Source organism: Tursiops truncatus, chromosome 11, assembly GCF_011762595.2.
Source record: "Tursiops truncatus isolate mTurTru1 chromosome 11, mTurTru1.mat.Y, whole genome shotgun sequence".
Taxonomy (NCBI): domain Eukaryota; kingdom Metazoa; phylum Chordata; class Mammalia; order Artiodactyla; family Delphinidae; genus Tursiops; species Tursiops truncatus.
Genome location: NC_047044.1, coordinates 11,643,991 through 11,671,454, shown reverse-complemented (window position 1 = coordinate 11,671,454; position 27,464 = coordinate 11,643,991). Strand labels below are relative to the sequence as shown.

General features: G+C 48.2%; 1 long non-coding RNA gene across 1 annotated transcript; it reads right to left on the bottom strand.

Moving 5' to 3' along the window:
• Positions 1–641: 641 nt before the first annotated feature.
• LOC141275821 (uncharacterized) lies at positions 642–25,218 on the bottom strand. Its single transcript, XR_012324199.1, has 3 exons — positions 24,846–25,218; positions 17,440–17,525; positions 642–3,321 (listed from the first exon to the last, which is right to left on the bottom strand). It is a non-coding gene; the product is annotated as an uncharacterized lncRNA (long non-coding RNA).
• Between the last annotated feature and the right edge of the window lie 2,246 nt (positions 25,219–27,464).

Below are 27,464 nucleotides of genomic sequence, written 5' to 3'. Positions count from 1 at the left end.
ATTTATGCTTTGATTCAGAGTAACTTCTCATGTTAACGGAATTGATTTGCATTAAACACAAACTGTAAATTAAAAGAAATGGCTGAAAGAGGTTGAGGGGCTGACGGACCTGGCTCGAGGCTAAGCTTCAAGGATCGAGGCCCTTAAATGGCCATAGAAACAGCTGGATGAGCGAAACGCCACCATTGCAGCTCCTCGAGGACGTTTCTGCGCCAGGACTTCTCCCTAAAGCTGAGCGTTTGGAGCCACTCACCACACAGAGCATCCTTCCTCGAGTTCTCACTTCCTTCTCCTCATCTACCCGGGTGAGTCTGATTGGTGAAACTGGGTCACATGTCTGTGCCTTAGCTGCAAGGAAGGCTGGGAAGCCAACATTTCTGGGTCCCACCATGGAGAGATGGGGCTCATAAGGCTGGAAATTTCTCAAGTATAGCAAGGTGTTGAAAATGTGGCAGGCATACAGAAAACATGACAAACAGCAGACACAGTGTTTATTATTCCTGAACTGTTTAAAGGACCATGCAGCAGCCCTAGCTCATTTGACATCATCTTTCTTTTCTTCTTTTTTTTTTTTTTTTTTTTTGTGGTACACGGGCCTGTCACTGTTGTGGCCTCTCCCGCTGCGGAGCACGGGCTCCGGACGCGCAGGCCCAGTGGTCACAGCTCACAGGCCCAGCCGCCGCGGACCGGGGCACAAACCCGCGTCCCCTGCATCAGCAGGCGGACCCTCAACCACCGCGCCACCAGGGAAGCCCTCTTCCGTCTTTTAAAAGGCTTTATTGAATTTGTTACAATATTGCTTCTGTTTTATGTTTTGGTTTTTTGGCCGCGAGGCATATGGGATCTTAACTCCCCGACCAGGGATCAAACCCCCACCCCCTACATTGGAAGGTGAAGTCTTAACCACTGGACCACCAGGGAAGTCCCTGACATTATCATTCTCACGAGGCAGCTTGGGACTTCTGCAAGCAGAGACACAGCCTGGCCAGTACTGGTTTTTGACTGTCCAAAAACTTTACACCCCTCCTTCCCCTCCCCCAGACATGTAGGTCTCATGGGGCTGTCAGTCATAAAAATCACCCACCCTACCAACCCCTAGTTATGGGGTAGATAAATAACTCAGACTGGATCACCATTGTATCCCATTTCCCAACAAGAGTGGTTGATCCAAGGGGGTCCTTGACCCAAATCCTTGGGATTGATATGATGATGTATGTGTGGGTGGAGAAGCTCTCTTTTGCCCTGGAGTTGTTAATCTGGAAGGAAATTTATTTATTTCAGCTGGTGGCTATCTTCCCTGGCCACATGAAAACACTATATGCAGTGGGAGAAAATTAGGTCAGCCTAGAGTGAAGCAGAGATGAGAGATGGTGAGACAGCCAGGAAAATACGGTTTCATCTTCTGGATCCAGCTAAGCCTGAAGTCATTCCATCTCTGGTTTTTAATTACATGAGCCAATAAGTTCCTTTATACAGCTGCAGCTACCGGGAGTTGGATTTCTATCATAACTGAGTCTTTGTAATAAACCACCCAATCCCTAGTGGGAAATTTACTACGAAGCACTTTTCTATCCATTATCTTATTTGATAGTGGGCTTTAAAGTAAGGAAGAGAGAGCTTTAATAATTAAAAAAAATAGTGAATATTATTATCAACTCAATACGTAGAAGAAAACTTGAACTCGGAGAGGTTAAGGGACTTGGCCAAGGTCACACATCTAATTGTGGTCTGACTTGGATTTGAACTAAGTTCTTCCTGCCTTAGTGTTCAGCGCTTGTCCTAGAATGTTTATAGGGGCTCCCCCCATAAACAATGTCAAATTTTATTTTCAGAACTAATGCCATTCCTCACAGTTTACTCTAATCCTTGGTATACTCGGGCCTTTCAAAGTCAGGTCTCAGCTCCTGAAAACATAATAAAGAACTGAAAGAGCTTATGGAGTTATTCTTCCTAGGGTGTTGTCATTTTCAAAATGTGTAAAGGTCAAGGTATAAAGCTTTGAAGGGGAAATTTCAGTCACTGATTGTGGACAGGAGGGACTCAGATCCCCTGGAACCTGAATCCCCATACCTACATTTATGGGAAAATCTGGCCTTTTCCCTAGGCCTTTTCCTAGCTAGAACATTTTTTTCTGGGAAACCCAAGAATTTCTAGACAGTAGGGGACACAGAGTCAACAGGTCTTTGGAGCCTGATATAATTCATGGGACCCTACACTCACCAAACCAGGCCAGCCCCTGGAGGTTAGTTATTTGGGAAGGAAAGGTGATAGAGAAGGATCATGGGAATTGAAATTCATTGAGCACATGCTAAGAATGGCAAATAGAATTCATCTCCACCCTCAACTACACTCATGCATTGACAAGAATGCCAAGGCAGCCTCCAGGCTCAATTAGTAAAGTCTGCCCTGGGTGCAGGATAGGACCTGGTGTAGCCAACAATCTGCCCTTTCTGTCTATGAGCCAGGCTCTTTACGTCCTTAACCGCAAGTTCTCACAACAACCTCTGAGCTGGGAGTTACTTATTTTCCAGAGGAGGAAACTGAGTTTTAGAGAGGATGTTACTTACCCCATGGGAAAGCTGTTAAGTGGGTGAGTCATTAAGAATTCACAAATAAAATAAACAACACACTACCCCAACAAAAACAGCAACATTATGTATCATTTACTGTGTGCTTTCCACATGTAAGACACTGCAGTAAGCCTGTGTGTGTATTATCTTAGTTCGTGTCCCAAAAGGCTGGTGGGGTAATTCGCCATTTGACAGATGAGGGCAGTGAAGAGCTGAGAATCCAAGTGTCATGTCTGACGTCACCGGCTTATCAGGAGCAGAGCGGAGGTGGAAGCTGGGTGTGCCCAGGGCTCTGGTGCCTGGCTCTCTGACTGTTACTTCACCCTGGGTTATTTTCATAATGCGTTGTGGTTTGGTCAGGGAGGGGGATTCTGAGAATGTGATGGGCTAAAATATGACAATTCTGGCAAAAACTGGCTCAAGTGTTTCTGGAGAGTCTTTCTAATAAACCCCTCTGCAAGGATGGTTTCCACACATCAGGCCTGTTCAGAACAGGCCCATCCCTTGTGGCCAGCCGCCCATTTTAGGCTTTTTGAGCAGCCGACTCCCCACCATGGTACTTACAGCCCCGCCTGCCCAGCCTTTTCCCATCTGGCTGAGTCAGAGGCCTACGGAACTTCCTGCATGAGGAGGCAGCCTTGGGAAAAATCCTCGGGTGTTTTCATCCAAAACACTAGGCAGCTTGGTACTTGACAGGAGCGTGGCCACTGGTCCTGGCTGGGTGATCTTCAGCCAATGGAGGTTTTCTCATCTGGAAAGCAAGAAGGATGGCTTATGTGACATGCAAGTGACTTTGCTGCTCTGAACGGTGTGAAAGGCCTGAGATCATCTCTGTGGTCACCCTCAGACCCTGTTCACTCTTGTCCTCTCTCCCTCTCCCCTCACTCAACAGATTGCTAATAAGTTTTCCAACATCTTATTAAGAAAATTTTCAAACAGCACCAGAATTGAATCCATTTTACACTGAGCAATCATAGACCCACCTGGCAGATTCCACCCAGTTCTCTTCAGCTTGTTTCCCTGGTGACCACGGAGGCAGAAAGCCCCCCAAACACTCAGAAAGCCCCCCTGAGGACACAGCGTGAGATTCAGTCAGTTTTCCCCACTGTTCGTATCCCTCATGCATCCCCCGCTTGCCCCTAACTCCTTTCTCTGCTGGTAGTCATCTCTCTGGCCCTATGAATGTCCATGACTTGCTGTAATGACCCCAGATGAGACCCTCGGTGCCCTTCTCACAGGACCTCAGGGAGGGAAGGAGCTTGCCGGGTGGGACGTGGGGCAGGGCACCCATTTCTCAAGAGGTCACTTTGTGCCCGGCACTTGTCATATGCTGTTGTTTGTATAACATTTCTCCCCCAGAGATGTGGAAGTAATAAGTAATCGATGTAGAAACTTCGGGAAACTCCACAAAAGCCTAATAAAAGTCTGAAAACCATCCATGAGCTCCGCCCGCAGACAGCAGTACTAGCATGTCCCTCATTGAGGGCCTACTGCATGTTGGGCGTTGTGTGTATTACATGTATTTCCTCAGTAACCATATTCAGTAGGTATGTATTTATTATTATTGCCAATTCCCAATTGTGAAAACTGAAAGGCAGAGAAGTTAGGTGATTGACTTACATCCGCACAGCTAGGAAGGGGAGGAACTGGGATTTACACCCTGTCTGTTCTAGAGTTTGTTTTCACCACCAGCCTAAACTGTTTCCCTGAACCTGTTATACGTGGTTTAGGTTTTTTTCTGGGCAGTAACATTTGAAATGCACATGTATATTTATTTTTAATAAAATCAAGATCATGTTATTTTGTTTTTTATTTTATTTTTATTTAAAAAAAATTTTTTTTTGGCTACACCACGTGGCTTGTGGGACCTTAGTTCCCTGACCAGGGATTGAGCCCGTGCCCACGGCAGTGAAAGCATAGTCTTTTTTTTTTTTTTTTTAAATTTTTGGCTGCGTTGGGTCTTTGTTGCTGTGCGCGGGCTTTCTCTAGTTGCAGTGAGCAGGGGCTACTCTTCGTTGCGGTGCGCGGGCTTCTCATTGCGGTGGCTTCTCTTGTTGTGGAGCACGGGCTCTAGGTGCGCCGGCTTCAGTAGTTGTGGCATGCGGGCTCAGTAGTTGTGGCTCGCGGGTTCTAGAGCGCAGGCTCAGTAGTTGTGGTGCACGAGCTTAGTTGCTCCAAGGCGTGTGGGATCTCTCCAGACCAGGGCTCAAACCCGTGTCCCCTGAATTTGGCAGGTGGACTCTTAACCCCTGCGCCACCAGGGAAGTCCCCAAAGCACAGAGTCTTAACCACTGGACTGCTAGGGAATTCCCTGAGATCATGTTATTTCATAACAGACTTCTTTCACTTAACATATTTAACCATTTCTATTCAGATATTAATCCTCAAAATAACTCTCTCAAATAGATAGTGTTATTTACATTTACAAATGAGAAAACTAAAGACTACAGAAATAAAGATGGAAAATGGAAGCTCAGAAAGGGAAATGACTGGCCCAAGGCAATGGTAAGGGGTCTAGTGGGATTTAAACATCGGACTAAAGCTGGTACATCCTACCCCCACCCCTGCCTGTCACACCCAGGGGCACAGGCTTCATGGGGTGGAGGAAGGCAACCGCAAAGCATTTTCTTCAAACCTCCCTAGATTAGATCACACTTAGTTGCCAACTGAAGCCTGGCTGCTTGCTTTCTCCTCCTCTCTGGAAGCTGGAGCTACTTTTCATGAAAAAGCTCTGCACACAGACGCCCCCATGCAGGGGGGACACTTGCTCACCTTTCCAAGATGAGAGATGGGTCATTTCCCAGCAGAAAAAAGACAATTGCAAGGATTAAATGAAGGAATGTATCCTACAGATTGTAACACTGTAGGAGTTCAGTAAATGATATCTAATCATCATGATCATCTTCATCCTCATCACTGTGGCAATAACAAAACTAGTTAAGGTACGATTTTCCTTGAGGATGTCTTTATAAACTTCACCACTAGGTGGCAGCTGCTACCACACTGGGTATTTGCTGCTCCGGTTTGGTGCAAGACAAGGATGTGTGTATAGCTATTTCTGCGGGCCGTCTTGGAAAGGGGGAGCATATGAAAAAATAACCCCAAAATTCCTATATTTGGATTGAGCTATTGCTTCTCCTGGCAGGACTGGCTCCTGCCGGCCTCACTACCTGCCTTTGCTTAAGCTTTTCCTCTGTTTCCATTCTACTCTTGTCAGATCTCACATCATTCTGCAAGCCTTTCCTGACCCCTCCACCTAGACCCCAGGTAACATAGCCTCTGTCATCCCTTCTCTCCCCTATCACAGCCCATGATTCCACCTTCCAGTCTCTGGGGGGAGGTGCCCAGTAGGACTTGGAGAGTGATGGTCATTCTGTAAATATTTACTGTTCTCCCTCTCTGTGCCAGGCATTAGGTGCTAGGGACCTGCAGGTGATCTTTCTTTGAATAAAACAAACCAGAATCGTGAAAAGGACCTCTGCCAAGGGAATCATCAGTCCTTGAAAATCAGGACTCTGTCCCTCTGTTCACTTCTTTATAGGTGCAAGGTATGACATGTTAAATAATAAATTAAAATAATAGGTCCTAAATATTGTATAGGACACATTAATACTAAAAAGTTATTTGTTGTCTATCTGAAATTCAAACTTAGCTGGGCATCCTGAGTTTTGGTTGTTTTTGGTTTGGTTTGTTTTTTGGTAAATCTGGCAAAAGGCCTTGTTTGCGCAGGGGAAGTACAACATGGCGTGTGACTGCAACTCCATGAAGAGCCCGTGAAGTACAAGCCTGCTCCTATGGAGAATCAAAGGTATTTTGAAGTTTAATGGGCTACTGTTTTTAAAACAGAAATCCCTCTTTCCAGGTGATTATATGTTTTGGGTCTTTTTAGTGAACCCCTCCTTAGAACTTAGACTCTCACCCCAGAAACATTTGGTGTGATTTACGGAAAAAGCTTTGGTCTTAAAGCAGAATCGTGGTAGGGGTGAGAGGGCAGGAGGAGAGGTAGGGGAGAGTGCTTTCTTTCACTACCCTTAGACAGGTTTAACTTCCAGCTGACCATGTCGGTCTTCGATGGAGCCTGCTACGTGATGTTCCTTTCTGGTCTTGAAGGTTGCATCCCAGGAGGACGTTCACTGCCCTGCCCATTCGGGTACAAACTGAGCCAATCAGAGGCTCCTCAGAGGGTGCACACAGACCTAGCCAGGTGGGCCGTCAGCTGATTCTGGACACTCTGCAGAGGCACTGGGGTGGAAAGAGCACTGGACCTGGAGTCTGAGACCTGGATCTGAGTCCTGGCTCTGCTACATTCCGGCTGGGTGACACTTAATCTGAAGTCATTCACTAATCTATTGCTTGGCTACTAGATTCCCTGCTAGGTACTGTGATATGATTAATGCTAATGAGACATTCCTCTTAAAGTCCCAAAAATTAACTAATGTTGAGCAACTCACTTTACCTCTTCTTTTCCTAATCTGAGCCTCCATTTCCTAATCTGTAAACTGGGGATAATAATATGGACCTATAACCTTTTATCTAAAGCCCTAGGCACATGAGGGGCCAAATGCGCTTCCAAATTCAGGATGTTTCCGTTTTTAGGAGGGTAACATAGTGTATATACACCATGTATTCCATAGTAAGTAATTACAACACATGGCTATCAAAACAAATGACTTCACACTGGGTGGGATAAGTTCCTCCCTCCCCTGTGTGTACTTCCTGCCTCACCCATTCAGAAGTAGGATTTTTCCCCCCTCCCCTTGAATCTGGGCTGGCCTAGGACTGTTTCGGCCATTAGAGTATGGCAGAAGTGATAATGCCTTTCTGAGGACTTGCAGCTCTGCCTTGGTCTCTTAGAGCCTGAGTTACCATGTGGAAGTCTGATTATCCCGCTAGAGGGACCACATGAAGAGGCCCTGAGACCACATAGAGAGGAAAAGGGCCTCAGCTGAGCCCAGCCGCACAGATATCCCTGTCAAGGCACCAGACATGTGAATGAAGGCATGTTAGACTCCAGCCCAGCCCAGCCACCAGCTGAATACCACCAAGGGACCACTGTTGATGCCATGTGAAGTGGAAGAATCACCTGACTGAGCCCTGCCCAAATTCCTGACCCAAAATATTAGCTCTAGCAAAATGGTTTTTCCTTTAAGCTGATAAGTTCTGAGGTAGTTGGTTGCACAGCAATAGAAAACTGGAATCCCCAGTAGAAGAAGGAATCTCCTGACAGCCCAATCTGCCTCCTGTACCCTGGAGTCTGGTCTCCTCTAGAAGCTCTAGAGAGGTGTAGAAGAGGAAGAGGTGGACGGGATTAGTATAAAGAGCCCAGGAAGATTACCAAAGCTAAAAAGGAATATGCCCTTTAACCCAGAAATTTTGTTTCTAGGAATCCATCCTACTGAAATCCCCCTGCACGTTCTTGCCAAAATGCACAAGCAAGAACGTTCACAGCCGTGGTGTTTGTGATCACGAACAATTGGAGGCAACCTAAATGTCTATTAGTAGAAGGATTAACGAAATCAAGATACAGTTAAACAATGCAACAGTACAGATGTATTTTTTTTTCAAATGAGGTAGATCTGTGTGTAGTGGTAAAGGAGCAGTAGAGTCATCAGACATATATCAATATGTCCTCAATATGTTGTTGAGGGAAACAAAGTAGGTTACAGAATGTTATATTGTTGTAAAATAAAGATACTTCTGTGTATATATACAGATGTATTTATTCTATCTCTGCATCTGTATCCAGTTCCAGCCCTATCTAGCTAGCTGTCTATCTATCTATCTAAATATCTATCAACCTACCGTCAGTCACTCATCTATCTATATGGGAGGACGCTCTAGCAGATATTTGTTGCTTCTGCCTGTCCAGAGACATTCATTCTGGTTTCTTCTGGAAAGAGTATCCGGATCTCCTCTGGTGAACTATTTCTTCCCCACATTCCCACTGGGTACTTTGAGTGGGACTCTTCCTCCCACCGCCCGTGGGGGTGGAGTGTGAGACTCAGCCCTGGCCAAGAAAAAAGAAAGCTGAACCCTAGGGAGGGTGGGAGGGAGGGAGACACAAGAGGGAAGAGATATGGGAACATATGTATATGTATAACTGATTCACTTTGTTATAAAGCAGAAACTAACACACCATTGTAAAGCAATTATACCCCAATAACGATGTTAAAAAAAAAAAGCTGAGGGCTTCCCTGGTGGCACAGTGGTTGAGAGTCCACCTGCCGATGCAGGGGACACGGGTTCGTGCCCCGGTCCGGGAAGATCCCACATGCCGCGGAGTGGCTGGGCCCGTGAGCCATGGCTGCTGAGCCTGCGCGTCCGGAGCCTGTGCTCCTCAACGGGAGAGGCCACAACTGTGAGAGGCCCGTGTACCACAAAAAAAAAAAAAGCTGAACCCTATGTGGCTCATGTCCCAGTTACTATTCTGGGTTGCTTTACCTTGAAATATAGAAGTGTGAAACAACAATTTTATTATGTGCGTGGGTTCTGTGGGTCAGGAATGGACAGGGCACAGCAGGGACAGTTTTCTCTGTCCCACAGTGTTTGGGGCCTCAGCTGGGAAGACTCAAAAGCTGGGAGTGAGTGGCAGGTAAGGTCTGGAATCATCCAGATATGACTTCACTCACACATACGACAGCTGATACTGCCCGTCATCTGTGATGTCAGATGGGCTGCACGTGGCCTCTCCATTTGTCTCTTCAAGTGGGGTAACTTGGGCTTCCTCAGAACATGGTGGCTGGGTTTCAAGAGTGAGTGTCCCAAGAGAGCAGGGTAGACGTGCACAGCACTTTTAAAATCCAGCCTCAGAAGTTACATAGTGAGTTCTGCTACGGCGTAGTCACAATGTCTGCCCTGGCCCAAGAGGAGAAGACATAGACCCTACCACTCAATGGGAGGAGTGTTAAGGTTACATAAATGGTGCAGGATGACAGATATTGTTCCAGTCATTGTTGGAAAATACAACCTGCCTCAACACATCTCATCAACTTGTCACATCATTAGGAAACACTAGTTTGACATCTAAATCTTTTTTTTTTTTCATTTTAACATCTTTATTGGAGTATAATTGCTTTACAATGGTATGTTAGTTTCAGCTTCACAACAAAATGAATCAGTTATATATATACATAGGTTCCCATATCTCTTCCCTCTTGCGTCTCCCTCCCTCTCACCCTCCCTATCCCACCCCTCCAGGCGGCACGGAGCTGATCTCCCTGTGCTATGCGGCTGCTTCCCACTAGCTGTCTATTTTACGTTTGGTAGTGTATATATGTCCATGCCTCTCTCTCGCTTTGTCACAGTTTACCCTTCCCCTCCCCATAGCCTCAAGTCCATTCTCTAGTAAGTCTGTGTCTTTATTCCTGTTTCACCCCTAGGTTTTTCATTGACATCTAAATCTTTACTGTGGGCTCTTGATAACATGTCAAGGGTGGGCAGGGGCGGGGGGGGGGTGCTTAATTGTATAACACTTAGCAACATTTCTTTAAATTATCTTTCTTGGGGACTGTATCAAAATGGTAGACTGAGCACATGCTTTCACTACTACTTTCATTCTCAATCCCTAGCAATGACAGAAAAGAAATATTTTAAAACAATAGACTCATAATAGGGCTGGAAGACTCGGTGGCCTCAGTGGACCACTGAAGTTGAGGAATCTCAGGACAGAAAGCATATAGAATCTATTTGCTGGAGGAACCACAGCTCAAAATATGTGCAGAAGAGGAAGGCTGTGAATAGTGGGAGTTTTTCAGGGAGTTTTCCAAATCAGAGGAAATGGATCTGAGTTGCAGGATGAGGTCTTCGGGTCATCATCAGGGTGGTTGTCTGAGAACTGACATCTAGCTCAGCAGGGAGGTTGACCTCTTCTTTCCCCAAATTTGCCTAACACCAGGTAATAAAGGCACTTGACCTCAGACCAGAGCCATGTGCCCAGGATTTGTGTAGGAAAAGCAAGAGAACCCAGGAATAATCTGAGCGCCCCTACTCCCAAAAGACGGCTTCTAGAACCTACTCCCACACTTTTTCTCTTCCTCACCATTGGCCCCAGTCATGCAACAAATTTCCTAATAAATCAAGGCAAAATCATTAAAGAGAAGCACCAAGCTCTACAGAAGACGGACCAGCATTTAAGGAAATAGAAGGAAGTTTAGTAGAGGTTGTTCAGTGTCCTCAGAGGAATATGAGATGAATAATGCACCCATGAAACAAGACATAATAGATGCCCTGCCAGATGTCCCCTCACCCCTCCCACTTAGGTTCACAGTGAACTGATCCCAACTGCCAGCACTGAATTTCTTTGTCCTTTTTTTTTTTTTTTTGCGGTACGCGGGCCTCTCACTGCTGTGGCCTCTCCCGCTGCGGAGCACAGGCTCCGGACACGCAGGCTCAGCAGCCATGGCTCACGGGCGCAGCTGCTCCGCGGCATGTGGGATCTTCCCGGACGGCGGCACAAACCCGTGTCCCCTGCATCGGCAGGCGGACGCTCAACCACTGCGCCACCAGGGAAGCCCTCTTTGTCATTTTTTTGGTTTTGTTTTCTCCTACTTGCCTCCAGAGTCCTCTTTGCCAACTGTGTGGCAGGCTTGAGGTGCTAAGGAATTAACACCCCTATGCTGGAAGGAGCCCTCAGCCAATGGCCAGTGGGAGTGGTATAAATACCCCAGCTCCCTCACCCCTTGGGTGGAATAACTCTGACTCATGTGTGCCACACTGGCTTCCAGGGTGCCCAGCATGATTAACTTTGGCAACTGGCTTGATAACGCACCCTCCATTGGCTACCTTCCCTTCATCTCATTCCCCACTTCCCTACTTATAGTTCCTGGTATCACCTCCCAAGTAAGCCACTTGAACTGAAATAATTTTTTAAAGAGTTGCTTATTGGAGAACCCAAACTAAGCCTAAGAAACAGGCAATTATGAAAAAGAAAATGGGTAGATTCACAATGTTCACTGCAGCTCTATTTACAACAGCCAGGACGTGGAAGCAACCTAAGCGTCCATCAACAGATGAATGGATAAAGAAGATTTGGCACATATATACAATGGAATATTACTCACCCATAAAAAGAAACGAAACTGAGCTATTTGTAGTGAGGTGGATGGACCTAGAGACTGTCATACAGAGTGAAGTAAGTCAGAAAGAGAAAGACAAATACCATATGCTAACACATATGTATGGAATCTTAAAAAAAAAAAAGGTTCTGAAGAACCTAGGGACAGGACAGGAAAAAAGACGCAGACATAGAGAATGGACTTGAGGACACGGGGAGGGGGAAGGGTAAGCTGGGACGAAGTGAGAGAGTGGCGTGGACATATATACACTACCAAATGTAAAATAGATAGCTAGTAGCCGCATAGCGCAGGGAAATCAGCTCGGTGCTTTGTGACCACCTAGAGGGGTGGGATAGGGAGGGTGGGAGGGAGATGCAAGACGGAGGAGATATGGGGATATATGTATATCTATAGCTGATTCATTTTGTTATACAGCAGAAACAAACACACCATTGTAAAGCAATTATACTCCAATAAAGATGTTAAAAAAAAAGAAAGTAGGTAGATGGACTGAATAACATAATGAGCATAGATGGATAAAGAATTAGCAGAATATGGAAAATAGGAAAGAAAAGTTAAGTGACATGGATGATAGATTCAGAGATTCCTATACCTGTCTAAAAGAACAGAAATAATTCAAAAGAAAAATAATCCAGGAAATAACAGAAGAAAATCTCCCCAGGCTGAAAAAACCCACAAATCTTCACATTGAATGGGCTATAAACAAAGAACAACTCATCCTGATGAAATTTGCAAACCCCAAGGGTAAAAGAGAGTCCTAAAAGCTTTTAAAGATAAAAAAGCAGGTTACCTACAAAGAACCATGTTTTGATAGGGCCAGAAATTGCATCAGTACCACTGAATGCTGAAAGACCATGGAACAGTCCCTTCAAAGTTCTGCTGAAAGTATTTGGAACTTAGAATCCTCTGCCTGGCCAAAAATCATTTATAAGAGGGGGGAAAATAAATATATTTAGAAACATGCCAGAGCCTGGATCCAGCGTCACTTTCAATCAAAAGGAAAAGTGAATCGGAGAGCAAAGTTTGTGGTGCAGAAGGCAAGCAGCTGAGACCTCACCACCCCCGAGGACCCTGCTCAGTTCCTGTCTCCATGTGCCAGGGGCCCCCGCTGGACCCCAGAGGTCTCGCCTTCCTCTGAATTCTCCTTTTGAATTTCCCGTATCGCCAACCTGACATTTAATCATGCGCTGCCTTGAGACATCGCATATACGGCCACAGCAAACCCTCCCCCTCTTGCACTGCAGCTTCACTATTCATGAGTTTGCTTGGCCTTCCTGCCTGGATTATAAACTTTCGATAATAAGGATCATATCTTGTACATGATCAATAAATAGTCACTGAGCTTTAACAAAATCAATCTCTCTCTCATTTCACAGAGTATTGCATCCCTCTGCTGCCAGCCACTCTTTCCCCATCTAAACTGCTCTAAACACCTTCCCAAAACTCAGCCTCCTGGCTTTTTCCCTCTCTTTCCCTGCCTCCCTCTCCAGCTCCATTTTTCTTTCTCCCACTCCTCAGCTCTTTCTTCAGGCCACTTCACATTGGCCTCTGTGCTTTCCCACGTGTTCTGTATTCATTCTCCCGATCAGGATAATCGAAGCCAAGAGGCAAGGAGGTGAAAGGTGTATCAGGAGCCCGCCAATGTGCCCAGCAGTGTTCTAAGCCCTTTGTGTGGGTTAATGTATTCCCATCTCGCAGCTGTCCTATGGGATAAGGACTGTTATTTGTCCCACTTTTCAGATGGGGAAATCAAGACACAGAGAGGGGAAGTAACTTGCTTGAGGACTCACAGCAGTTGATACATGGAGCTGGGATTCTAACCTGGGCAATCTTGCTCTTGCTTTTAACGATAATGACTTTCAGAGGCATTGCTACATCTCACCCCTTGTCAAACAGTAAAAGCCCAGAGATTTAAAAACAAGTGGGATATATTCAGGGGACAGGGGGAGAACAAGAGAGCAGAACTGGAGAATTAGCATTGGTGCTAATGGGAGACAAATGAAAGATAGTTTGGAAGGTGGGGTATACAGCAGAACGGTAACATGTGACATACGACACGTATATTGTGGAGTTTACAAAGCATATGCGCATGCTCCTTTCACATTTCTCTGGATCCTGATAACAATACTCGGAGTGGGGATTCAAGGGGATCATCGCTCTTGACATTCTACAGATGAAAGTCTGAGAGGTTAAGTGACTCGCTCAAGGTCACAGAACCCATAAACGGAGGAGCAGGCACTTGAACACTAGAGCTTCCTGACTTTGGGCGCAAATAACTAACTGGAGCATAAGCTGCTGAGTGGAGATACAAGATGCCAGTCAGGGCTTATGCAATATTTAACTGATTCTCTGAAGTTACAAAACATGCTGTTGCTATTAATATACCTACTGTTTGTCTTCTGGGAAAGAACCAGTAGTATTTTTGGTTAGGGTTACACAGGGGAAGGATTTCCTCCTCTACCCCTTCAAGACAAGTCACTCCTGCCCAGGCAGCTGCCCACCCCTCTCCAAACAACCCTAGTCCGGCAGAAGGAGGCGAAGGAAAGGGAGCCGGAAACCAGGAGACAGTCTTTATTTCCACGATGCAGGAGGAACTTCCGTTCCATCTCATCAGATAGTTCCAACATGCTCTATATCTTTTTCCGATTACCTGGCGTTTGGGTAGGTGGGAGGGGAAGAGGGAGGCGGCGTGGTGCAGAGCAACGCAAGGGCCCACCTTGACATTTTAAACACACCGCAGGAGGCTTGTGTCTTCACAGAAATGTTGTTGGAAAAAGAAATCGTGACCTGCAGCCCCCCTGGAGCCAGAAAGCCAGCACCCAGAGCTCACCTTGGCCCTCTGTTTCCACTTGGCCATGGGACAGGATCCTGTAAAAGGATGGGGGCAGGGAGGCTAGTCCCCAGCGCTGCTTGAGCCAGTCCCCTGGGGACCAAGCAGTCTTCCGGCCCCATGTCCCTTCTGACCACACGGGAAGGTCCCTTCAGCTAGCGTTTTCTGAGTGTCCCTCCTTGCCTGGCCCTGGGGAGGTGAAGGTGAATAACACCTGGTCCTTGTTCTTGATGACCTTGCCATTGACCAGGGAGGCACATTTGCATCTCATGACTCTAATTTCGCCAATGCGTGAAGCAGCGGCTCGCAGGGGCCTGTGGGGTACAAGGAGATGGGGCTGTGCTGCCCTACAGGACAGACTCCTGCTGTCTCCAGCGTGGAACCCTGGCTAGCCAGCTTCCTAGTGATGTGACCTGGTAAAGCCTCTGACTTCTTTAGTCTGGGCTTCCCCGGTTCTGAAATGGGGGAGCCCAGACTGAAGAATGTAATAGTCACCCTGCAGGATTGTCGAGAGGAGAAGAGGAACCTCAGGGAGCTGTTCACCACCCAGAGCAGATAGGGGGACTGGGAGCCTGGGGAGGAAAGGGTTAAGCCAACAGAAGCACCCCTCCCCCCAGTGGCTGGGAGCCAAGGGAAGTTTGGAAGGGAGGGGAGGTAGGACAGGCCCGGGGGGTGGGAGATGAGGGTCAGGGCCCCACGTGTGTTGGCGAGCCTCTGGACCCTTCTCTGGGTCCAAGCTGTCCTCCCACCTCTACCCAGGCAGGCAGTTTCCTGCCAGGTTGGGAAATTGCTTTGGCTTGGAATTTTTCTGCTGGGGGGATGGGGGACTGTTTTTGGAGGCAGGTTCAGAATCTCCAGTTACCAACATTTCTGAGACAGGTGCAGAGGAGATGGACACGAACTGTACAGTCTGCAGTGGGAGGGGAGGAGGAGACAGAGGACGGCCCGAGGAGAAGGCTGTGCCGGACACCCCTTCCCAGCTCTGGAGCCACCCTTGGGGCTCTCTCTGCCGTCCCTCCAATAGGGCCTTGGAAGATGGCCCTACTCGCTCCCCTGCAGCCACGGTCACTGCCGGTAAGAACCACAGCCCGACGTCGGAGGGAGTCCTTGACCTGCGCGAGAGGACACTTCTTCCCTCTCCAGTCGAGGATGGCTGGGGGGGTGGGGTGCAGGCTGCTCAGAGCCACAGTACCGTGGCCACCCCACCTCGCATGACTGCCTACTGCTCTTTGAGGGCATTTCTCTCTCTGCTAATGGTCAGTTTCCCCTTCAGTGCTTGAAGGCCTCCCAGGTGTGGAAGGTGGAACTCACATTCATTGCGGGTAGTGCTCCCTTGGAGACAAACCCTCGCCAGCACCACCCCTCCCAAAGGGCTGATGGTGCTGGAGCCCTCTGTCCCAGCCTGCCCTGGCTTGGTTTCTCCAGCATGAGACTATTTCCCAGTACGTCTGCAAACAAGGGGTGAGTACGCAAAGAAAAAAATGAAAATAGATCCCTCCCTCACACCGTATCAAAATCAGTTCCAGATGTATGTGAAAGGCTGGGACACAGGGCTCCAGCACCACCCCCTTACTCTACCCCTACCTTAGACCTCATTATGCAATGGTTCCTGGTTATCCCACCCAGGCAGGATTATCTCAGACAACAGTAGCTGAGTCTTCATAATCCTAGACATAGGGGGTCTGGGTGGGAAAGCAAAAGCAAAAGGGTCAGTACGGGTATCAAAAGCTGGCTTAGGAGAAACACAACAACTAAACACAATGTGTGATCCCGGATTGGAGAAAAGGTTGCTGTAAATGGCATTAAGACAAACAGTGAAACCCAAACAGGGACTGCATATTAGATAATAATATAAGATTGCCAGATGAAATACAGGATGCCCGGTTAAATGCAGATCTCAGATAAATAAATAATTTTTTAGTATATCCCATGTAATATTTTGGGACATACTTAAAATTATTTGTTGTTTATGTGAGATCCACGTTTAACTTGGTGTACTGTAAATTTAATTTACTAAATCAAGCAACCCTTGACATTATGTAATATTATTACATAATATAAAATCTCCTGAATTGGATAATAGCATCTGAGTTACACAAGAGAACATCTATCTTCCCAGGAAACACACATGGAAACATTAAGGGCCAAAGGGTCAAAATGCCTATGATGTACTCTCAAACGATTCAGCAAAAATATTAATCACAATAATAAAATTAATGATAATTAATAACAAATGTTACCTAATGATGATTGTAACCCAAGTGTTCTTTTTTCCAAATTTAAATTTGGGGGAAAAAGCAAGGGCTGACTTAGGAAGCCAGGAAAGCTGAGTCCAGGCAACAAAGAACAGGAGTGGCTGCTCATCTCAACATTCCAGGAAGGGTATGGGGTGTGGACCATCTCAGACGCATGCCCTCCCAGTGCTGAAACTTTTTTCAGTAACTCCATCTCCAGGTCTCTGACAGCCACCAGGGGGCAGCAGTGAGAGACAAGGCCCAGGCAGTACAGGGTCATATCATGGTTATGATGTTTCCCACTTTCCAATGATGTTTATTGGCCATTGTCTCTGAATGCCTGTTCATGCCTTTTGTCTGTCTTTCCATTAGTTTGTCTTTTTCTTAATGATCTGAGTAATGCCTTATATATTCTAGATATTAATCCTATGTCACTTAGGTGTTGAAAATATCTTCATCTAGTTTGCTATTAGTTTGTTTTCCCCCCTCCCTTTATGGTGGGAAATTCATCTTTTGATGAATTTTTATGTAGTCAAACTTATTGATCTTTTTTCTTGAATGAGTTGTGCTTTTTATGTCTTCAGAAATCCTTCCCTGCCCCAAGGTCATAGAAATATTATGTATTTTTCTTCTAAAAGTCTTAAAGTTTTGCCTTTCACATACATTTGGAACTGATTTTGATATGGTGTGAGGGAGGGATCTATTTTCATTTTCTTTCTTTGCATACTCACCCCTTGTTTGCCGACGTGCTGGGAAATAGTCTCATGCTGGAGAAACCAAGCCAGGGCAGGCCGGGACACAGGGCTCCAGCAACGAGCTGTGGGAGGAGAGGTATATCAGAAGTGGTCCTGATGCAAAAGCTAATGGAGGAATCTTCCCACCCCACACAAAGACAGTAGGTTTGACTAAGCCAGAGGTGGTCCCTAGGTGAGGCTGCAGGGAGGGAGGAGGACCTTAGTGAAGAATGGAAGATCCAGACAAGAGGGAATATAGTTTCAGTAACCGTGGTGGCTCCACAGTGGCCTCTTAGACACTCAATATAGTTGGTGAATTGAGCTGCTTTCCAAAGGCGGCCAGGAGTCAGGCTGGACAGTGACTGGGGTCTGAGCAGAGACCCCAGCCCCCTACTGCCTGCCCCTGCTCCTGCCCCAGCTGGGCACTACTGGACTAACAGGCCTTGGTCTTAACAACACTCCCCCACCTTGCCCTGGGTCTGAGCTCATCCATGCCGCTTGGAGCTCCTGGCCCTGGGGCAATGCTGCTGGGAGAGAAGGATCTGATCGCTGAGAAGGGGCCTTTAGAGAAGGCAGTAGTGGGAGGGGGCTCATCACTCCGAACAGAAGGAAGCCCAGACCTCCCACAGCACGTGGGCACAGAACATGGGCTCTGGGCCACACTCCTTGGCCCTACTGGTCATGTGACCTGGGGGAACTAACTTCATCTCTTGGCTTCACTGTAAGTGGGATTCTAATGGCAATCTACCCGAGCAAGTCATTGTAAGGCCTACAGATAATGAGGCAAACAGTTGATACTCAATACATGAGTGAAATCTATCACTTGCGTGAAGCTGCATAGCTGATAATGAAGCCCATGGCAATTTTCCCACAACCTGCTTTTGTGACCTGATTTCCTGTAACTTTCTTCATTTCAGCTACGCCGAACCACGCCCACGTGCTGCAACCATCTACTCTTGGGGTCTGGTTAGACACGTTACGGCCCATCCATAGAATGGAATACCATGTTGTCATTAAAAAGAAGGGGATACACCTGAACCAGATGATAAAAAAGATGTTCAGATATGTTAGGAATTGGGTGAGACAAGGTACAGAACCTGTGTGAAGTAGGACGCTCTAACACACACATACGCTATGTACACACACACACACACACACACACACACACGTGTGCGTGCGTGTGTATGCATGGGTTATCTCCTGTAAGGATCCATGAGGAATTGTAAACACAGATTCCTTCTGGGGAGAGGGCCCAGTGGAGCAAGTAGGCGTTCGCGGTTCTTCTTACTCTTGCTGTGCAGTTGACACCCCTACCAGAAACAACAAATGACCTCTGATGAATTGTTTCTTTATCTGTAATTCTTATTGTCTGTTGGTTCCTTCCATCCCTCCCTGGCCGCAGCCTGATGGGAGGCACAGGTGAGGGAAGAACGTGACTTTGGGAGTCAGGTGACCCCCATTCTCTCCCCAGCTCTGCACGAACTTCAGGATGACCTTGGCCGGGCCCCCTCCCCTCCCTGCCCTCAGCCTCCATCTGTAGAGTTAGGATGATGCTGGAGCCGGTGACCTCCACGGGGCCTCCTGCTCAAGGATTCTCTGGCTTTCTCTGGTCTATTTTTGCCTGACACCTCTCCCAGGGGCCTGTGGGTCTGAGCTAATTTCCCTGGCTGGCCCGGATCCAGGCAGCTCAGGTGGAGAATGCCGAGCTAATGAGGCCAAGGTCATGGGCCAGTTAACGGCTCTTGGGAGGAACCCGTGGCCGGACTGCAGCTGGACTGCCCCTCTCCCACCGGTCGCTGGGCCCAGGAGGAGGTGAGAAGAGCAAAGCTGCTCTGGAGCCCAGGTCCAGTTACCTTTTGTGACAGCAGCGTAGTGTCCCCCAGTCACATGACAAAGCAGGGAGTGTGGGGTAGGGGTGGGGAGAGGACCAGATGTTTTAAAAAAGTGCGTCCCCCTGCCTGCAAGCAGACCACACCTGAGCAAGCCAGGATGATGAGAACCAATTTTATTTCTTTAAAGCTACAGCAAGAGGGCACGGCCACATTCTCCTGGGTCTACCCACTGTGTGGCCTTGCTCCCTCTTTCTGAGTAAGTCACGTCCATGTGTCCTAATCCATGGTGAGGTCGAGAAGGGCTTCCTCTTTTACGTTATTACCTGTCATAAGGACAGGGGTTATCTGTTTTATTCAATGCTGCATTCTTCGCACCTAGATCAGTGCATGGCATGCATACAGTAGGAGCACAATCAATATTGCTCGAGTGTAGCATGTGGGAAGATCCCACATGCCATGGAGCGGCTGGGCCCGTGAGCCATGGCCACTGAGCCTGTGCGTCCGGAGCCTGTGCTCCGCAACGGGAGAGGCCACAACAGTGAAAGGCCCGCATACTGCAAAAAAAAAAAAAAAAAAAAAGTAGGCGTGGCTATAAAAGGCCAAAATGAGGGATCCTCGGGGTGATGGAAAGACTGTATACCTTGACTCCATCAATGTCAGGATCCTGGCTGTGACATCAAAGAGGAAGCAAAATAAGTAGCATTTTGTACAACAAAATACAGTTAGCAGCCTTTAGCCCCAAAGGCTAAACTGGAGAACGGGCTGGGTGTGTACTAAATCTATGTGTGTGTGTGTGTGTGTGTGTGTGTTTGCAAATATAGCATTTAAATGTTTATTTGCCAACATTTAAAAATTTTGCAAGATGTTACCATTGAGGGAAACTGGGTAAATGGTACAGATGCAAAATAAAGTTTCATTGAAAAAAAAGAATGAGTGCACTCCCGCCTGCAAGGAGCTCCTGCGTAGGGAACGAGACCCCACCTCATGTGCCCAGGTCACTTCCGTACATCGCGGTGGGGTGACGTGGCAGGCCAGCGAGGACTTCCAGTGCAGCAACAGTGGAGCTGAGTTCTCACATCAGCAGCTCAGAGGTGAGAGGAAGGGCGTCCGAGGCACACAGGATAGCAAGAACAAGCAGGGCGCCTGGGTCTTCTTTCCCCAAAGTCCTCCTGGTGGCCCGCAAGATCTCAGACCATCCCATTGACAACATGCTGAATGCAGGCTATTTCCCACCTTGTACGTACGAGTGTTAAGTGACGGACAAAATTATCGCCTTAAGTTTTTTCCTCAACATTTGGTGACCACTGTTGCTTATCCAGTAGAACCCAATCATGGGAGGAAACGAGCAAAGATTCCCTTGTCAAACATCGCACCAGAGAGCAAGCGTCTTTGTTCAGCCTGTCAAGATCACCTTTCACGTTCAGTTTAGTAAAAAGGCAGATGTTAATGTTTTTCCTGTTGAGATCATTTCTTTTTTAAATGCATGGGTTTTTTTCTTGTTAGGCCTAGTTCTACTTTACATGTAATAGCAGCTGAGCGGTGGAAAGAGTGAGGATTTGGGGGTCAGAGGACCCTGTATCTGAATCTCAATTCTTACTTACTAGCTATGGTCTTGACCTTTATTCTCCCTGAGCCCCCATCCCTTGATCTCTATGATGAGAGTAATTATACTAAATGAGGCGGCAATACTGAATCCATGGTGGGAATTAAAGAGGAAACATTTGCCAAAGAACCTAGTATAACGCCTGACACGTAGTAAGCACTCAATAAATGATACTCATTATTACTGCTAATAATTCTACTTTATGTAAAATATAAAAGATAGGCACCTTTTACAGTGTTTTACAAATAGTGCTATGATTTCTAGGGGGTTTGCTTGTATCAGCCGGGATACTTAAGGTTATGCTGCAGTTAACAAACAACCCTCAAATCTCAGTCGTTTACAGCAACAACATTTATTTCTTCTTTTTTTTTAACATCTTCATTGGAGTATAATTGCTTTATAATGTTGTGTTAGTTTCTGCTGTATAACAAAGTGAATCAGCTGTACGTATACATATACCCCCATATCCCCTCCCTCTTGCGTCTCCCTCCCGCCCTCCCTATCCCACCCCTCTAGGTGGTCACAAAGCACCGAGCTGATCTCCCTGTGCTATGCGGCTGCTTCCCACTAGCCATCTATGTTACATTTGATAGTGTATATATGTCAATGCCACTCTCTCACTTCATCACTTCTTGCTCATACTACATGTCCACTGTGGGTCAGGTGCAATTCCGCTCCTATAGTCTTCCCTCCTGAACCCAGGATAAGGGAGCAGCCATTTGCTGGAACGTTACTGGTTGTCATGGTAGAGGAAAAGCATCTTTTAATCAGCATTAAATGCTATGGCTTAGAAATGACACATAACATTTGCCTTCAAAACTCATTGGTCAGAACTGGTTACACATTCCTGCCTCACCATAAGGAGGACAGGAAGTCTAATCCTACCTTGTGTCTGGAAGGCAAGGGGGGAAATCACAAAAATGCAGCCAACAGCCCCACTGACAGCCACGATGCTTTTGAGAAGCACTGCCCTGCCCAGAGGGACGGCTGGACAGCGAGAGGGAGGCAGGAGCCAGGGGTGGGGGGGGGGAAGGAGGGATATAGAGATGGGCCCCACCTGGGGGGGCAACCGCAGGTCAACGGGCAGGACCGAAGCCAGAGAGCTCTGGGTGCCTTTCTCATCCGGACCCAACCCAAACAGAACCTGGCCCGTTCTGATCTGGCGGCAAACAAGCTAGCCCTGCTAGGAGGTGAGAGTCCCACACACTCGCATGGATACTAAAGCTGTGCGTAATCTGTTTCCCTGGTACTCCAATTTGTGGGCAAAACAGTCACAAAGCAGTATTTCTCTAGCTCCACCCCTCCTGCTTTGCTGGATCCCAGGGCCTGTCGGATTCTTCTAAGGGTCTGGGGAGCCCCCAGGCAATGCCTCTGGTGCGCCACCATCCTGCCCCCACCCCCACCCCCCCACCACCACCCCCCCACCCCCGCCCCGGCTCCTTCCGGGTACCAGCCCTGGGCTCCTGCCTGCTCTGCCTCTTTTGTAACTGCTTGACGTCAAAAGCAGCTGCTCTGCTGGCTTTGTCCTCCGAGGTCCCCTGGGGCTGCAGACGTGTAGTTCCAACTGCAGCGATGTCTGTGCCAACAGTGCCACCTCCCGTCCCTTCAGAGGCTGCTGGCAATGTCCGGTGCTCACAGTGTCCCCGATCTCCCACTGCAGCCCTTGCAGAGGATTCAGCATGAGTCCTGGCACAGGGAAGCTGGAGTGGCCGACACGGTAGCCCCATCAGTTTCCTTTCTGACCCACGCTGGCCACCTTCCGGATTCTGGACCTCGGGTCTTCTTTTGACCTTAGCAGGTCCAGGGCCTACGCCTTGAAATCTCTTACCACCACTTTCCTTTCCAGCCTCCTCAACCCTTGCTCATCTTCAAATGTGAGTTCAAATGCCACTTCTTCATGGAAGCCTTCCTTGATTTCCCAAACGAAGTGAAGTCCCCCAATATAAGATCTTTCCCCTTAATGTTGGATTGGCAGGTAATAACAGAGGGTGCAAAAGAAGAGACACCCAACAGCATTTGAGACACCCAAATGCACCCGAAAGCATTTCCAAACAGCAAACAAATTCTCCATATTCCTCATGAGAATTGATGCCTCGCCGGAAGCAAGTTGCTCACACATCCTTTGCAATCTTTGGGGAGAGATGCAGGCCTGTCAGGTGCGTTGGCCTCGGTGAGAAGCTGCTGTGTGTTTCTAGTTCGCCCCAATGCACTCATGTAGATAAATGGATGTGTTGACCTGAGTGGCTAAGAAAGGAACCTTTTTTGCTCTCTGTTTGCCACGGATGACTCACACCTTCCTTGTATCAAGGAGAGCAGATGTTTTCTTGTCAATGGGGATCTGGCCCTCCCTGGAGGCCAGGGAAGGCAAACCCAATGCTCTGGGCAGGGCAGTTTCCCAAGAGGCCCACGATCCCCCAAAAGCTAATTGTCAATCCAGCATTATCCCTACATTTTTAAAAATTGAGGAAACTGAGTTACAATACACACATTCAGGCGTAGGTAGGTAAATTAGGGTCCATCCTTACTAGGGAATACTGGTGCTTGGGGGAAAGCACATGTCCCATGGCTACTGCCTTCTGGGGTCAGCTGGCCACGCCCCAAGTGGTCCGGGAACCCGTGCAGAGCCCGGATATCTCTCAGTCATCACCCCCGCCTCCTTTACCCTTCAGAGGCACAGCGACGTGGAAAGAGCAGTCAGACGAGGTTTGAATCCAGGCTCTGCTACCTTGGACCAGTTACCTAAACCTCCTGTGCCTCAGTTTCTCCATTTGTCAAATGGGGACAATAATCCTGTTTTCAAAAGGTTATTTTGAGGATGAGGCGAGAGGAAGGCCATGTTCCTCCTCCCCCTGTCCCCACGCCCACAGGATCACTGACCAATGAGGCCTAGCTGTTATCACCTCTGTAAATCCCAGTCCCCAGTCTGAGGCTGCAGGTTACTGAGTTATAACCACACCCTCTCTCCAGCATCCAAGATACACCCGAAAGGAAAACTTAGATCACACAGAAATAAGTCCCCGGGCACCACCCTCAACGTCAGCCCACCCCTCAGCTGGCCAACTCAGAGGACAGCCTGGGTCCAGAGCCACTGTTCAGACTAGGTTCAGACCTGCTGCAGTCGCACAGGCCCTGGCACTTCGTGGCTGTGTGGCCTTAGTTACTTCTCCACTCTGGGCTTGTCACGTGCCCCTCCTTCTCCAACCCCAAACCCACTGCATCCCCAGCACACAGCCCGGGAGGTGCTCAGTTCTGCAGTATGTGACTTTTGCTGTTTGGCTTTTGTTTTGTTCTTTTCCTCTCAAATACCTCTAGTAGAATGATGTCGGTATAAAGCAGGTTTCCCAGCACATTTAAGTTTTGAAACCAATCTGGGGCCAGTTTTCTCACAATCAAACAGAAACACTTGGCCAAAGGTGACGATCCGGAGGACACACGGGACCACCTTCTCCTCCTGTCACCTCTGTAGACCTGAATCGCTCCCGGCTGCCCCGATCTGTGCAAGTCGTGGCTGGCGGAGCAGCCCCAGAACCTCTGAGGTTTCCACGGCTTGAACTCTCGGTGAGGCTGTGAGTGCAGGTTGGGAAGCTGTGAGGTCATTTCCCGCTGGATGGGTTAATCCAGAAGGCTATACCCGGGATCTGATTTTTATTTTGGCAAAAATAGTCTCTACGCAAAGCAAAACTCACCAGTACTTACATCCAGAAGGAACCCGAGGACTGAAGTCTGCAAAGCATTGATGGGCTCTGACACCAGATACACGAGTTGGTGGAGGTTTAACCAGGGAGGAATTTTTATCAGGATCGTTACTGTTCTGGTTCATGTGCTAGTTACGAAATTTCATAGGTTTCGAGGGGTCTTTCCCAGCTCATCTTTCTCATAAGCCCTATTAGTTGTGGTGCAGGAACACACATGGGGTGTCAGATCAGAAACAGCTGTACTGATAGTTGTGTTGAATGCCGTTTACCTACCTGAGTGCATCCAGGTGTTTGCTCTTGCTAATGCTCTCTACGAGGAACACTGTCATTATCTGGAAAGATCTAGGTCCTCCTCCAAGGCCCAAAGCAGGCAAAATCTCCTTAAAGAAACCTTCCAGAGTCCTCCCCGACAGGGTTGACTGTCACCAGCTTGGTGCTCCAGTGGTGCCCGAGGGTGCTTAAACCTAGCCGCGTGTCCTCTTTCCTGGTCTGTCTCCTTCTACTGGAATCTGCTGACTAGACTGAGGCTTCCCCAAGTGCATCTATGTCCCCAGTGTCCTGTGCAAAACCTAGGCTCAAGTGAGCAGAGGTGAATTGCGTTTTAAATTAAAGTAGAAAGTAAAAAGCAGGGGTTGGTGGAGAGTGATGTTTGGATGGACACAGAGGCTGTGGGAGCCTGTTTACAGGAAACCTGGATTTTTCTGCAGCAGCTTATCTTTGCTTGACTACACATCCTTTCTCAGGAAACAGGAAGCTGAGGGAGTGGCAAGCATTCAACTCAGAAGGGACTGAGGGAGGAGAGCAAATCCTGTTTCCTGCCTGGTGGTTGTGGAGAACAGCAAGTCACTGTTGAAGGCTTGCGATGCTGAGGTCTTTTTTTTTTTCCCTCCCAAAGGACCCTCTTTTGTGCTCGTTTAGCCAATCTCAGTTTCTGTTGCTTGGAACCAACACCTGACATAGGGGTCACAGTGGAATTGCATAAAGGCACATTGAGCACAATGGGGTCCAGCTCTAAGGGTCTGGGCGGACAAGGTGGTGGATACTGAATGGCTCCATCACTCAGTACCTGAATCACTGCCCAGACCGAGTCTGTGCAGGAATGGGAATTCTCCAAGAACTGAGGAAGAATTGACAAAGGAATGAACTCATGATTCGGGGGTCAGGCAGGTGGATGGCCACAACTGCTGACGTCTTCAAGAAGGAATGGAAGGGCCCATTGAAGGCCTCAGGGAAACACAGGCTGAGAGGGAGTTAGAGGCACTGAGAGAAGTCTTGCGAGGGTGGTTTGTACAAAAGGTCAGAGAAGGCACTGCAGCACGTGCGGAGTGACTTAGGAGATGTCCTGGGATCATTTCCGTGTCCCAGGTCACTTGCTTCCTGCCCTGGGCGCCCAACATGGGAGCCTGTCTGGGGCTGACATGCTCCACACATGGAAGCACAGAGAGTCAATGTCCCGGAGAGCAGGCCCATGGGGATGAAAACAAACATCAGACACTCCCTTCTTTCCTCCCTGGAGAGGCTGAACCTGAGGCCATTCCTTGAAGGTTCCTGGGAAGGTCCTGGCAGGTGCAATCCCCCATATGGGTGACCAAGTCAGAACATGGCCTCATATGGACTTCCCTCCTTCCCTGTTTAACTTCCCCCAGCCTCTCAGTCCTGCTCCCAGGGATCAAGTGAGCCTGGCCTCCAGTTGTGCCTTCGGGGGACCCCAGGCTCCAGCAGGCTACTTTGGGCCGCAGGGAGGCTTTGGGCTTCTGTGCTAAGAGTCATGGGCAACCGTGGAAGAGTTGGAAGCAGGTGCTGCTGAGATCGATATTCTTTTTTTTTTTTTTTTAATTTATTTATTTTATTTATTTTTATTTTTGGCTGCATTGGGTCTTCGTTGTTGCGTGCAGGCTTTCTCTAGTTGCGGCGAGCAGGGGCTACCCTTGGTTGCCGTGCGAGGGCCTCTCATCGCGGTGGCCTCTCTTGTTGCGGAGCACATGTTCTAAGCGTGCGGGCTTCAGTAGTTGTGGCGCGCGGGCTTAGTTGCCCCGTGGCACGCGGGATCTTCCCGACCAGGGCTCAAACCCGTGTCCCCTGCGTTGGCAGGCAGGTTCTTAACCACTGTGCCACCAGGGAAGCCCGAGATCGATATTCTTAAGGGTCATTCTAGCCCCATGTAGGGAATAGATGGGGTAGGGGGCAGGGGCAGTGCCACAAGGTTAAACACAGGAAGACCCTTCTGGAAGCTCATGCAGGATCTCGCTGAAATGTGAAGGAAGCTTGGGTGAGGTTGTTTGCTGTCTGGCTATCTCTCTCTGCCCCTCTGTTTATGGCTGACCCTCTCTCACACCTGCAAACAAGCCCTCTGATCGTAATCAGCCTTGGGTGCCACGTGTCCATCCTGGGTCCAAGGTGCTGGAGGAGGAACATACCTATGCTCTGTCCAAGCCAGATGTGCACGGGCTCCCCCAGGTGTCCCAGTGGGGCCTGCGGGGCATCAGGGTCTGAGGGAGATGACTGGATGGGAGCCCAGTGGGCAGCAGGAGGAGCGATGGAGGACTTGCTCCCTGAGTTCCTGGAAGTCAGGCTCCCGGGGAAGGGAAGTCGGGCATCTGGAGCCCAGCTGAGCTGTCAATCAACACAAAGAAGCTTCAGTGGGTCAGTGCATATTTATTGAACCAAAGTCTGTAGAACACAACCTGAGGAGAGCCAGATGGACCTGAAATGTCTTGCCCAGCCCTGCCCCTAAATGAGGAAGAAACTGAGGGTCAGAGAGGCCGTGTCAATTGGCCCCAGGCTGGTTCATCTCCTTGACACACTGCAAAGTTTCTTGACTTGTTGCTGCCATCTGGTTTCATTTTTCTTTCCTTCTTTTCTGTTGTTTTTTGTGTTTTTTTTCAAATCAAC